This window comes from Bidens hawaiensis, unplaced genomic scaffold (genome assembly GCF_021521415.1).
Source record: "Bidens hawaiensis isolate Kalapana, Puna unplaced genomic scaffold, B.hawaiensis_p1.1 tig00001179_1, whole genome shotgun sequence".
Taxonomy (NCBI): Eukaryota; Viridiplantae; Streptophyta; class Magnoliopsida; order Asterales; family Asteraceae; genus Bidens; species Bidens hawaiensis.
Genome location: NW_027491068.1, coordinates 651,018 through 665,847, shown reverse-complemented (window position 1 = coordinate 665,847; position 14,830 = coordinate 651,018). Strand labels below are relative to the sequence as shown.

Below are 14,830 nucleotides of genomic sequence, written 5' to 3'. Positions count from 1 at the left end.
AACAGGAGAACGAGCCACTCGCTTGTCTTCCTTGTTGAATTTTTCAAGAATCTTGTCGACGTAGTGTGCTTGACTCAAAGCAAGACCTTCTTTGGTTTTAATGATTTTTATTCCAAGAATAGTATCAACTAAACCCATGTCTTTCATGTCAAATCGTGCCTTTAACATGTCTTTTGTAGATTGAACTATTTTATCATTACTCCCAATGATAAGCATGTCATCCACATAAAGGCATAAAATAACATAACCTCCATTTGTGTTTTTAACATAAACACATTTATCACACTCATTAATTTTGAAACCATTGTTAATCATTACTTGGTCAAACTTTTGGTGCCATTGTTTTGGAGCTTGTTTCAAGCCATACAAAGACTTGATGAGTTTGCATACTTTGCCCTTTTGACCAGGGGTGGAGAAACCCTCAGGTTGCTCCATGTATATCTCTTCTTCCAAATCACCATTTAGAAAAGCCGTTTTTACATCCATTTGATGCACTTCCAAACTTCGTAAAGACGCGATTGCAAGCACCAACCTTATAGAGGTTATACGTGTTACAGGTGAGTAAGTATCAAAATAGTCTATACCTTCCTTTTGTCTAAAACCTTTGATCACTAGCCTCGCCTTGTATTTATCAATACTTCCATCGGCTTTCATCTTCTTTTTGAATATCCAACGATATCCAAGTGGTTTGCAACCAACTGGAAGATCTACCAATTCCCAAGTATGATTTTGTAAGATCGAATCAATTTCATTCTTGATTGCTTCTTTCCATTGAGGTCTTTCAGGTGAGGTCACCGCTTCATGGTAGGTATTAGGTTCACCTTCAACCATAAAGCTTACGAAGTCAGGACCAAAGGATTTTGCAACCTTTTGTCTTTTGCTTCGTCTTAAATCACCATCCTCAGTCTCGTGCCGTTCATGTGTTCCTTCATGAACCAAGTCGTCATTTTGTGTTGACGTGCTTGCACCTACATCATTTGCTCGTGATGATGAGGCCTCATATGTGTGTCCTAACTTAGGAAACACGTGCTCAAAATACGAGACAGTATTGGGGCTCGCCTCCATGAAAGTGTTTACGTGTACATTTTGGATTTTTGGATTCATGTACCAAAAACCGATGTGCACTACTATTGTGAGCATATCCAATGAAAATGCAATCAACAATTTTGGGACCAATCCTAAGAGCTTTAGGAGGTGGTACGGTGACTTTAGCAAGGCACCCCCACACTTTCATGTATTTGTACGAAGGTTCTCTTCCCTTTCATAACTTATAAGGAGTCTCGTCCCTATTCTTGAGAGGTATCTTATTTAAAAGATAATTTGCCGTTAAAATGGCACCCCCCCACATGTCATGGCTCACCCCAGAACTAACCAACATGGCATTCATCATCTCTTTCAATGTATGGTTCTTTCGTTCCGCCATGCCATTTGATTGTGGAGAATAAGGAGGGGTTAATTCATGTATTATGCCACTTTGTGCGCATAAATCCGCAAATGGTGAAACGTATTCACCTCCTCGATCGCTTCTCACACGTTTAATTTTCTTGTTAAGTTGTAACTCAACTTCATTTTTAAACAAGATAATTTTTTCTATTGCTTCATCTTTACTTTTAAGTAAATATACATAGCAATATTTTGAGCAATCATCAATAAACGTGATGAAATATTTGTTTCTCCCTCTTGTTGGGCACATTTTTAAATTGCACACATCGGTGTGAATTAAATCAAGTGTTTCGGTTATTCTTTCAACCGGTTTGAAGGATGATCTTGTAAGTTTGGATTCAACACATGATTCGCATTTCGAGTTTGTATCAATGTGGAATGTTGGTATGATTTTTAATTTAATTAAACGACGAAGTGAATTGAAATTTACATGTCCTAATCTACCATGCCAAACATTTGAATTTAAAGACTCAATAATATAAGCAGAAGTAGATGCCTTATTCATTTCATTTCCAATCACGGTTACATCAAGTTTAAACGTAACATTGAGGGCATAGCCCTTACCAACATACATTCCACGCTTAGTCAAGACAAACTTGTCCGACTCAAACACTAAACGAAAACCAAACTTATTAAGCAACCAACCCGAAACCAAATTCTTACGAATTTCGGGCACATACAAAGTGTTGCTCAAAGTAAGCTCTTTTCCCGAAGTCATCTTCAAGATCACATTCCTTTCACCCTTGATGTCGGCCGTTTCTTGATTCCCCATAAACAACTTAGCATCACTAGCAGCCTCCTTAAAGGTGCTAAAGAGGGTCTTGTCACCACACACATGACGGGTCGCACCCGTATCTATGAACCATCCTTGCGGTTTGTCCCCCACAAGATTGATTTCTTCACTCATTGCCGAGAGCTCGGTGATCATTGCCACCAACGGTTCACCATTTTCATCCACCATATGCGCACGCTCACGCTTAGGCTTCTTGCATTGGTTCGCACGATGGCCATTCTCATTACAATTGTAACAAACACCTTGGAAGTTTGAAGATTGAGGTTTCTTTTTCACAACCTCCTTCTTCGGTCCAAGGTTCAACTTTCCCTTTCCCTTATTCATTTTACCCTTACCCTTATGCCCCCCCTTAGAAGATTGTCCAAGTTCAACCATGTTGGCCTTAGCCATTGGCTCCACACGAGCTGATTTTTGAGCCGTTTTATTGTCTTCCTCTATTCGAAGACGAACAATTAATTCATCAATAGTCATCTCCTTTCGTTTGTGCGTAAGATAATTCTTAAACTCAACCCAACTAGGAGGAAACTTTTCAATTATGGCTGCAACTTGGAACGTTTCACTAAGTGTCATACTCTCGGCATGAATTTCATGAAGTATAACTTGTAGTTCTTGGACTTGGGTGATCACAGTCTTGGAGTCAACCATTTTAAAGTCCAAAAAACGGGCCACAACAAATTTCTTTGTTCCCGCATCTTCGATTTTATACTTCTTGTCTAAAGACTCCCATAGTTCTTTGGCAGTCTTTATCCCACAATAGACGTTATACAATGGATCCACCAAACCATTGAGCACGTAATTGCGACATAGAAATTTAGAATGTTTCCAAGCGTCCAAAGCACTCACACTTTGGGCATCATCTTGGGCAGTGGGTATGGGGGCTGTTTTCTCCAAGAACTGTGCTAAGTTCAAGGTTGTCAAGTAGAAAACCATTTTCCGTTGCCATATCTTAAAGTGGACACCCGTGAACTTTTCGGGTTTTTCAGCATGGTTAGCCATTGTGGTTGCTCCCACATTGCTGGGGTGGTAAAATGGACAACAGGGGTAGCATTAGAAGTGTTTGGGGTTGGTCCTGTCATTCTTGCACACAGAAAACAGACCAAGTTAGTAACTTAGAAAAAAAATTCAGAAAATTCTGAAATTTGCCAGATAAATTTATCCCGTGCGAGATAGCTTTATCTCGTGCGAGATAACAAAACCAGCCCAAAAAAGGAGCCTTTTCTGATTTCAGAATGCTAAACCAAGAACGAATCTGTCTAAGTCCAACTTTGAAGATCCAATTCTTGATTCTAAGACCAAAATAGAAAAGAAAAACTGTTTTTAAAACATATACTATTTTGAAACAAAACTGGTTTGGATCAAAATAGAATAGCTTCTGAAAATTTAAACAAAGTTTTCACGATAAGCTATCTCGTGCTAGATAGCCAAAATCAGCCCAAAAAGGAGCATTTTCTGATTTCAGAATGTTAAACCAAGAACGAATCTGTCTAAGTCCAACTTTGAAGATCCAATTCTTGATTCTGAGACCAAAACAGAAAAGAAAAAACTGTTTTTAAAACATATACTATTTTGAAACAAAACTGGTTTGGATCAAAACAGAATAGTTTTTGAAAATTTAAACAAAGTTTACACGAAACGGTTTTAAAAACATTGTTTTAAGATTGTAGGAACCGAATTCGTGAATTGAGTAAATAAACATAAAATTAACAAATAATTTTATTACTTATACAATAAAATACAAGAATCTGAAATACAATACAGAATCAAAGAAATAAACCAAATACAATACACAAAAAAAAATTGTAAACGGTTTGGCTGAGGATCGTGTTGAACACGGGGCCCTTAAAACAATATTTCGAGTCTCCCAAGAGAACTCGTTGTTTCCCAGGGTACAACAGCCAGAGCAGTAGTACTGCCGGAGTTAACCGTAAACCTGAAAATGGTTCGAATAAAAGAAACCAGAAATGTAGAAGAAGAAGTTGGAAAAACCTTACAACAATGCTTGTGTTGTGTGTAAGGTTTGGTGTGTGTTGCAACTTAGTTTACCTCTCTATTTATAGAGGAAAAACAAGGCACAAGTTTTTCATCCCACCAATGTGTGATACACCACTATAGTATTTTCTTTCAAATATACACAATCACACATCGATATCTCATTCATCAATGTCTATTAGTGTGCATTTGTTGTGTCATAACAACCTACTAATGCACACGTAACAAATTTTCCAACAGAATCATCCATCAAAATTACCACCACTTGTGCAGACAATCATCCATCTAAATTAACACAACAACAATCATATACAGTCCTTCTTCGTTGGATTAATCAATGAAAACAGTATGCATTTGTATTATATATGTGTAGAAATCTATAACTGAGGAGTGAGGACTTACCAAACGGATTAGTAAACTTTAAGATGAAATCAAGAAGTAGCATGGATGAAGACGACCCGACACTGGAGAAGAGGTAACGATGGAGATGTGAAGATCTGTATACTATCATGTTACCCTGAACTGCAAACCATCACCGACCAACCATGCCTACAGCTGCTGCAAATCGATTCTTCTAGAATTTTAGAGGAAACGTCTATGTCGACTGATGGTCAGGTATTTTGTATATATATATATTAGTGTATTAATTATGTAGTTTTATTGAGTATACTGTTAGAACTTTAGTACTTCATACGTGTTTTTGTATTTCAGGTCATTGATCGTTAAATATGCTAAATGGGAGACCTGTACGAGCATGGAATGATATCTCGGGAAGACCGGAGCATGATTTGATGTCTTGGTAAGTGTTACAAGGATTAGGGAAGAGTATGGATGAGAAATCATAAGCCGATGCTAAAACTGAACAAGATGGGTTGACAAAACGCGACCAAGAAGTAAAACGGGCATATCCTGGGCTAGAAAATGAGTTACGGGACCCATAATATATGAATTTTTGGTTTCTCGACGAGAGGAATCTGAATATGAAGTTATCTTAGGTCGTGATACGCGTCGGGATGGGTATATGTCCATCGCGTATCGCGATGGACATAAAAAACGGAAAAAAACGGGTTTCAGCCTATATGTTCTATTTGACGAACCCTAATCAGGGTATTCACTTCCAGTCGTCTGGGGGACGACAAGGGGCGATTCCAGGAGCCCTGGATCACCTCCAATCACCTCGGGGTTCATAGTTCATCATCCTGAATCAATAGCTGAAGACTGATCGAAGATCATGAGCGGCTGATTCGTCACGAGTCATTCCCGGGATGTAGGATATTGTGACTTTTCATTATTTTCTCATGTTTTAAAGAACAAACTAATTGTAATTGTTTATGGTTAATCTATGAGTATTGATATTTGGTATTGCCGTGCACTTAGTCGGTTTAGGTTTATTTCGACCAGAACGATTAGTTTACCAGTTGCTATGATAATTGCTTATTGACTTGTTTGAATATGATGAAGCATACAATTGCCCTTAGTTGAGTCACACTTGCAAGGACTGTTTGATAACCAGTGTCGTGTGTTAGCGATTGTTGATGCCTAAGGTTTGCCTAGTTAGTCAATCTGATTTGATCTTTGACAATTAATCTGTTAAGTTAACATGAGATTATTGTTTTAGTTGCATGCTTGAACCCTATGTGTGATTCTGTTCTCGTTAATTTTTAAACTCGTTTAAGTTGCTTCCTAACAAAACCAACTAGTGTGATCAGAACTCGACAAAACTTCATAATTGTTTCTTTATAACTCTTTTGTAAATATATTTAGATAAACGAACACACATATGACACTGACCACATGCTCATCTGGATTCGATACCTAACTTGTCATGTCTATAGGTAAAATTAGGTTTTTGTATATAAGGTGACGTTTCCCTCCAACATAATTACCCTTTTAAATCTATATATAGGCCTTTCATTAAATCACTAAAAATATAACATGATACAACTAAGTCCGTGTTTGTTTCACAAAATTTGTGGGAGTTTCAAAGAATTGGAATTAAAATCCCATAACATGGTGTGTTCATTACGTTGGAATTGGAATCTTAATTTCATTTTGGTGTGTTCGGTTCAAAGAATTGGAATTGGAATTCAATTCTTTCAAATTCCTTTAAATTAAGGAATTCCAAATCCTTCCAAAGTGTGGAAGAATTCAAGGCAATTCATTGGAATCTATTCTCGAATTTTTTTTAAATGAGGACAACGAATAAACATTTTATTTTTTTAAATTTTTTTGTTTTTTATTTATATTTTGAGTTATGAATTTATTATTATTATTTTTGAATATTTTTTGAGGGATTTTTGATCTTAATATAAAACCCATAATATAAATTATAAAAAAATAATAATAAAAAAAATCATACGCAAAATATATATAAAAAACAAAAAAAAATCTAAAATAACTAAAAGTTTTCGCCGTTATCTTTGTTAAAAAACCGATTCCTATTTATTGGTCAAACGAACACATTAAGAATGTAATTGGATTTCAATTCCCTTCATTTCCAATCCCATTAGAATGTTCATATTTAAAAACCAATTCATTCCAATTCCAATTCCAATTCCAATTCCAATTTCAATTTCATTCAATTTCATGAAAAGAACGTGCCTAAATACTATATAGAATGTATAATATGCCTTTCTTTTCAAGATTATAAAAGTAAACAGTTAATGTCTGACCTAGGTTGTGTTGACAAAATTCACAACTTCCCTAGCAATAAAGTTCACCGATTTAATCAGCCCACTCGATCACGGTCACCATACGGCCCACTCGGTTGAGTTGAACGATGGCAGCCAAGCCAACGGACCAACTTTCAGAAACAACTATTTTTCTCCTATTGAAACAATGAAGTTGGCCTTACCAAAGGGGCACAAAAAACCCAAACCTGGAACCGACCCCAAAAAAAACCCGGAACCGGTTTATTTATACCCTGGCTTCTAATATCCGAACCCGTACCGATTCTACCCGTATGGTACGGATAGGGTATGCATCTCAATACCAAAACTCGTACCCGAACTGGACCCTATTGGTACCCGGTAATACCCGAAACCCGGAACCGGTTCCATACGCGGAACCTAGTTTTTCCAATACCCGAAACCAGGTTTTACAATACCCGATCTATGCCCGAAAAAACTTGAAAATAGAAACCTGAAAATAGGGTTTTTTCAATACTCGAAAATTAGATACCCGGTTTTAGAATACCCGGTTCTATACCTGACCCGAACCCGATGCATAGGGTATATTTCTTAGAGACAATACCCGAAGCCGACCCGGGTATTACTAATACCCGATTTTCCAATACTCGGTCATACCCGAACTTAGTTCCATATCCGGAAACGGTTTTTTTTAAAAAAACCCGATTTCTGCACCTCTAGCGTTACCTAATAATTAGGAAGACAATTGAAGTGCTGAAACCGCAGTCGTAAATATCGTAAATAAATCACCCAGTTCCTTCTATATGGTTTTCTCTTCTTCCTCTTAAATAAAGAAAACCTAAAACTAATACAGAAGGAATATAAGTAGAACATCGTAGGATCAGTTCTATTGCCAATCTACCAAACACAGCAAGTTATGTATGTTTGCTAAAAAAGTGTGATCGAAGCTAGATTCTAGTTCAAGGATTACAAATTAATTATAATTCAACTAAAATATTGGTTCAATCAAGAGCAAACATGTAACCAAGTCACTAAGCAGAAAGGAGGGTAAAAAAACATTGCACATAGTACGTAACAATATGAAAATTTGATAATTGTAATATATATTTATTTGAGGGCCAATTCCAAATATAAAAGTAAAATTTTACCATTCCGTTGTAAAATGTAAATGATCCACACATATTAAAGCAAAGTCCATCATTCTAGGGCCCTTAAAACGTCTAGATTCGTTGAATGATCGAACCATTTCACAACTTTCCTGTTAACATCTCTTAGTTGTTTTCAGTTAATTAATTTTTTATTATAAAATAATTATAAAATAAATTAGAACATCTAGCTCATAACCCTAAGAATATGAATTTCATGAACATAATAAAATAAACTTGATCTTTCGTGGAAATAGTTACATAGTTGAGATATAATATTTAGGTGTTGTTTGGTGGACTCTTAATGATTTCGATAAACAAATATCTCTAAATTTGTTAAGAGGTAGAGTGTGTTTGGTTCACAAAAAAGATAACTCATATGGTTCATGAAGTCTCTTAATGGTTAAGTTTAGAGACATGCTAAATGATTGAAAAACTACATCTTACTTAATCAGACCTCTTAATAATTCAACACAAAATAGCCGACAATATATTACTTTTGAGAGATCTACTTATCTTTTCAGAACTTCTAATGTATAAACTTGTATTTAAATTAAATCAACAATTTTATCTTTCTAGCTAGTATCATTGCTTAATTGCTCCATGTTTTAATTGCAAAAAAAAAAGTCAAGTTTAATTTAGTACCATTTCTATTATACTTCCAAAATATAAACTCAGCTCTTCAAATTCCAATAAATAGCTACAGATTTAATCATATGTAGGGTTGTCATTACACGTCGGATGTTACATCCCGATCAAAGGCGGCGGAACATGTTGGGGTGCAACGGATTGTCCAAGAACACAAGATATTATTAAAGTGACAATATTTAAACAACTCATTCATTTCATTCAATCAACCAAATAACACAACTTGTTCATACAAAATAACGCCTATAACGACTGGAAGCTCCCAGCACGTGGTCAAAGAACGTTGAAGGAGTTGTGGACGAGTGGTGGATTAATAGGAAATATTGTAATTTGTTATTTTCTTTATAATCGAGATATCGGATCAGTTAGGAATCACTTGTATTCTCACACACTAGAGCAGAGCTACGATTCTCTCTAACACTACACACTAGCATTCAATTGTACAACTGATCGTTATCTCCAACACTTTGTAACCCTTTTTGATATTAATAAAGTGGTGATCGACGAGTTGTCATCACCCAGGGTTTTTTTCCTTTGATCTAAACAAGATCAAGGGGTTTTTCCTCGCAACAAATCACGGTGTTCATCTCAATTTCGTTCATACAATCGTTATTATCACCATAGCATTATACCTCACAATTACAGATTTGGATACATTATCTTTAGCAGATTTTTGTCTAAAACAATTTGGCGCCCACCGTGGGCAATAGGTGCAATAATCCATATTATTCCTATCAATTTTCAATTTTTCATACCCATATCACTTTTAACGGCCTCTCAATCAACCTCTGCTTCATCAACCATGCCATCTTCGGTTCCTCTCTCATCAAGAACCTTGCCGTCGATGCCTCCGACAATCTTGGGAGCTTCAAGGGCTATTGTTGCTGGAAACAATACGCAATTACCAGTCTTCCAGAGCTCGAAAACTACCGCCGCCACTTCGGTAGTTAATACTAACAATGATGTTTCTAATATGTTTCCACAGGTTAAAGCATACATGGAGCAACAGAACAAGACTAACCAGAGGATCCTTCGGGAGATCGAAGACCTTAAGAGGACTAAGAGGCCGACAGAGGATCAGACTCCTCTAGTGCCTACGATGTTGGATTTCACTACTCCAGGATCCTTGGCTCAACATGCGCAAAGATCATCCATCCTTCAACCGGGGTCCATGGGTCAACTAGCTCAAGGATCCTCAACTTTTCAGCAAGGATCATCCATCCTTCAACCGGGGTCCATGGGTCAACTAGCTCAAGGATCCTCAACTTTTCAGCAAGGATCATCCATCCTTCAACCGGGGTCCATGGGTTAGTTAGCTCAAGGATCCTCAACTTTTCAGCAAGGATCATCCATCCTTCAACCGGGGTCCATGGGTCAGTTAGCTCAAGGATCCTCAACTTTCCAACAAGGATCATCCATCCTTCAACCGGGGTCCTGCGGGTCATATCTTCAAGGATCCCCCAACTCTCAACCATTGGGATCCTTTGTCCACAATCAAGGATCCTTATTCCAGGATCAAGGATCCTCAGGGGTTCAACATCAACGATCCCCCGAGGTCCATGAAGGAGATATAATCCCTATGCAGACCATAGCTTCGGGTGGACCAACTCCTGTAGCAGACACTTCTTACCTCAGCCACTCTTCTGGAATGCCGACCTTTACAAAACAAAGAGGTAACACCTATAATCCTATATCCTTAAATGCTAACCATGGTTCCGTGCAGGACGCAGGTATCAACCAAGCTATGGCTAAGGAACTGCAGAAACTCAAGGATATGATATCCAGCGTACCAAGGGTGATCCGTCCAATTCCTGAGATACCAGAGGGAAGCCATAAGATATCCATATTTTCTCCACCAATTTGTGACGCGGAGATCCCGAAACGCTTTCAAACCTCCAACATGAAGGTGTATGACGGGACCACTGATCCTGAGGAGCATGTAGCCCAATACAGGGAAAGGATAGAAATTAATCCAATCCCTGAGAGGCTCAAGGAGGCTTGTCTATACAAAGGTTTTGGAGCCACACTATCAGGATCTGCTTTGAAATGGCTGCTAAGTCTTCCTCCCTTTTTTTGTTACTTCTTTCTCACACTTAGTTAACTTGTTCAACAGTCAATTTTCCTGTAGCAGGAAATTTGAGAGGTTAACTAGTGATTTATACCGCGTTATCCAACCCAGTGATGAATCTCTTAGGGATTTTGTTACAAGGTTTGGCATGGAAGCTCTAGAAATCCCTAATCTTGACATGACTACTGTTGTTGAAGCAATCAAGATGGGAATTCAGAAGGGCTCCCCCTTTTATGATGATCTTGTGATGACTCCTTGCAGGACTTTAGATGAAGTAAGGAACAGAGCACTGAGGTTCATACGGCTGGAGGATAACAAAAAGATATAGGAACGGTTAGGGGCTCAAACGAAGCAAGAATCCCCTGACAAGAATAAATGATCCTCATACAGAAACAATAATTCGAAGTCATACTCCAAATTCAACAATCAAAAAGTTCGAGCTGTTGAAGAAGATGATGATGATGAGGATTACCCAAGCATTTTAGAATATTGCTTCTCCGTAGACACCCATGGCTTGATTTATGCCATGAAGGATCTAGGGGAGAAGGCAAGATGGCCCCGAAAGAACAAGAAGTCAACCACCTTTAGAGACAAGTCCAAATGGTGTGCCTTCCATGAGGATTTTGGCCACATGACGGACGATTGCATCGGTTTGAGAAGGGAAATCGGATACCTCCTAAGCAAGGGCCACTTTAAGGAACTGTTGGGAAGAAAGAAGTCCAGGATCCTGAAGAGGCTCCCCAAAAAGCAACTCCGCCCCCCACCAGATGCTCAAGTGATCAACTTCATTTCCGGTGGCTCAAACATATGTGGAACTTCTTTCTCCGCAGCTAAGAGGCTGGCCAAAGAGACCAAGTTGGATAATGGGAACGACCAATTGTATCCACCACATTGAAAACAGACAAAAGGATCTTCTTTGATGAGGAAGATAAATCAAGCATCCAGGATCCTCATCATGACGGTTTGATTGTTACTTTGTTTATTGCTAAGCATTATGTACGCAAGATCCTTGTCGATGGTGGAAGCTCGGTTAACATCATCCAACAGGATGTCCTTCAGAAGATGAACATCCCATATTTAGAAATCATCCCGAGGACGTTGGTGTTAGTCGGCTTCAGTGGAGAGACCAAGAAGACATTGGGGGACATCAAACTCCCAATAACATCGAAGGGTTAAATACTTACAAAAAATTTTGTGTTATAGATAACCTTTCTTGTTGCAATGTTATTTTAGGCAGGCCTTGGCTACATGGGATGAAGGCAGTGGCCTCTACTTACCATCAATGCATCAAACTACCAACTCCTCGGGGAGTAGTAAGGATAGATGGTGACCAAGTAGAAGCCAAGAACTACTACTCTTCATCAATGAAGCCAGCAACTAAACATACGATAGCATACCAACCACAACAAGATCCTAGGGACGTGCTGGAAGCTCGTGAGAAGGACTTAAAGGAAGAATCCTTGGACCCCGAGGATCCAGATGTGAAAGTGTTCCTAGGATCCAGTATCCCTAGTAAGATCGAGGAGGATATTATATCCTTCCTAAAAAGAAGAAAGTCTACGTTTTCCTTCAAACATTCAGACATGACAAGTATTTCTAAAGAGGTAATTACTCACAAGTTAGGCCTTGATTTATCTATTAAACCCATCCATCAGAAGCGAAGGAAATTCGCTCCTGAGAGGAACGCGATCATACAAGAAGAAGTTGAAAAACTTCTTAAGGCCGGTATGATCAGAGAGATTAAGTATCCTAGATGGTTAGCTAATGTGGTTGTTGTTTTTAAAAAGAATGGAAAATGGAGGGTGTGTGTCCATTTTACTAATTTAAACATGGCATGCCCCAAGGATTCTTTCCCGTTACCACATATAGATTCCATGGTGGATGCTACGGCAGGACATGAAATGCTCACCTTTATGGATGCTTCCTTGGATTTCAACAAATTCAGATGGAACCATCTGACCAAGAGGATACAACATTCATGACTCCTTCCAGCATATACTGTTATATTGCTATGCCATTCGGACTAAGAAATGCAGGGACAACATATCAAAGATTAGTCAACATGATGTTCAAGGATCAGCTAGGCAAGACTATGGAGGTCTACATAGACGACATGGTGGTAAAGTCAAAGAGGGCTGAGGATCACCTCAGAGATCTTGAAGAAGCATTCAATATCCTCGACCAGTATAACATGAAACTGAATCCGTCAAAATGCCATTTTGTGTTAAGGCTGGAAAGTTTCTAGAATACATGGTGACTAAAAGAGGAATAGAAGCAAGCCCCGAGCAAATTGAAGCCATCATCAACTTAAAATCCCCTGTGAATGCCAAGGATGTCCAGAGATTGATGGGAAGAATAGTTGCTCTCAACAGATTCATTTCCAGATCCTCCGAGAAGTGCAAAGATTTCTACGACATTCTTAGGAAAAACAAGAAGTTTGAGTGGACAGAGAAGCATGAGGCTGCACTTAAAGCCTTAAAGGATTACTTATCCTCAGCACCAGCTCTGATGAAGCATGTGGATGGAGAATCCTTATACCTATACCTAGCTGTCTCAGGAAATGCTGTAAGTGCTGTCCTTGTGAAGGATCACGAAGGTGAACAACATCCCGTTTATTATGTAAGTAAAAGTCTTTTAGATGCGGAGGCCATGTATTCTCATTTAGAAAAATTAATTCTTGCACTTATTATGGCTTCCACTAAATTATTATGTAAGTAAAAGTCTTTTAGATGCGGAGGCCAGGTATTCTCATTTAGAAAAATTAATTCTTGCACTTATTATGGCTTCCACTAAATTGAGACATTACTTTGAAACACATACTATTATTTTGAGAACTAATTATCCTGTTAAGAATGTGCTTAGAAAACCAGAGTTGTCAGGAAGGATGGCCAAGTGGGCTGTGAAGCTGAGTGCATATGATATTCAGTATGAGCCTGGAACAGCCATCAAATCGCAAGCACTAGCAGACTTTGTGGCTGATTTCAGCAGTGACATGCAAAAGGAAGCTGATTTAGAGGTCCAGCAACTAGAAGAAACCAAGGATCCTTGGATCCTTTTCACAGATGGAGCATCCAACGTAAGAGGGACAGGATTAGGTATCCTACTGAAATCGCCACGGGGGACATATTACCCCAGTCTATATGATGTGTGTAAAACTATGCTCTCACAACTAAGCTTTAAATTTAGTAAACGAAATTCCTAAAGAAGCCACACAAAACCGGCAAGTGTACCGATCACTAATAGTATAGCACTAAGGAAGTCCGAGTGTCGAACACAAGGACACGTGAAAACGTATCTAATACTTAACCCTAAATAAGACTCACCTAAGAATAATATATTTTAAATTGATTTTTATATTATTAAATACTTAACATAACTTAAATTAATTAACTTAAAAGACTTAATTTAAGAAAAACTGACGAACCTTTGAAAATACGATTTATCAATGGGAAAAACGTCTACCTAGGTAAGAATCCTATTGAAGGTATAGTAAGCTAATGGATTGTAGAATCTCACGACACCGGTTCCTAAGGTTGACACGACTAAGGTTCACTCAGGAAGCTAGATTACCTCTCGGTCTCATTAACAAACCCTAACCTATACTTAGTTGATTTTAAGAACAAACCGGGTGGCAAATTGTTAACGTGCTCTAATGCCGACTCTCCTCTCGGTCTCACCGACACACTACCCTAATGGAGACGAATACTACGCAACCAAGGATAGAGGAACAACTCAGTTTAACTTAAACTAGGTCAACTAATCGCTCACACGCCAAAACCCGACAAGAACCGAACCCGCTCTCGCGCGATCCTAATTCTAACAAGTAAAAGCTATGAGACGAGTTTACTTCCTATCACCTCTCAGTCTCAAGGAAGGTGTCTACCCGTTGATTTTAACTAATTAATATACCCAAATTTACCCTACGGTTGTACACCCCACCCCGCAAACAATCTCTAAACACAAAGTAAATGGTTCAAACAAGATAAAATCAACTAAAACCGATTCAATCAATCAAAGCAAGAGGTAATTGAGTATTATTAATCAAAACATAGCCACTAAACACAACTTAATTCAATGTTTAACCAAACTTTACATT

General features: G+C 38.2%; 1 protein-coding gene across 1 annotated transcript in view; it reads right to left on the bottom strand.

The window, feature by feature from the left end:
• LOC143562362 (large ribosomal subunit protein eL32z) overlaps positions 1-14,437 on the bottom strand; it is a 120,226-nt gene extending 105,789 nt beyond the window's left edge. Inside the window, exon 1 of the mRNA XM_077050197.1 lies at positions 14,424-14,437. The gene's annotated coding sequence lies outside the window, so the exon portion shown is untranslated. The remainder of the gene's footprint in view (positions 1-14,423) is intronic.
• Between the last annotated feature and the right edge of the window lie 393 nt (positions 14,438-14,830).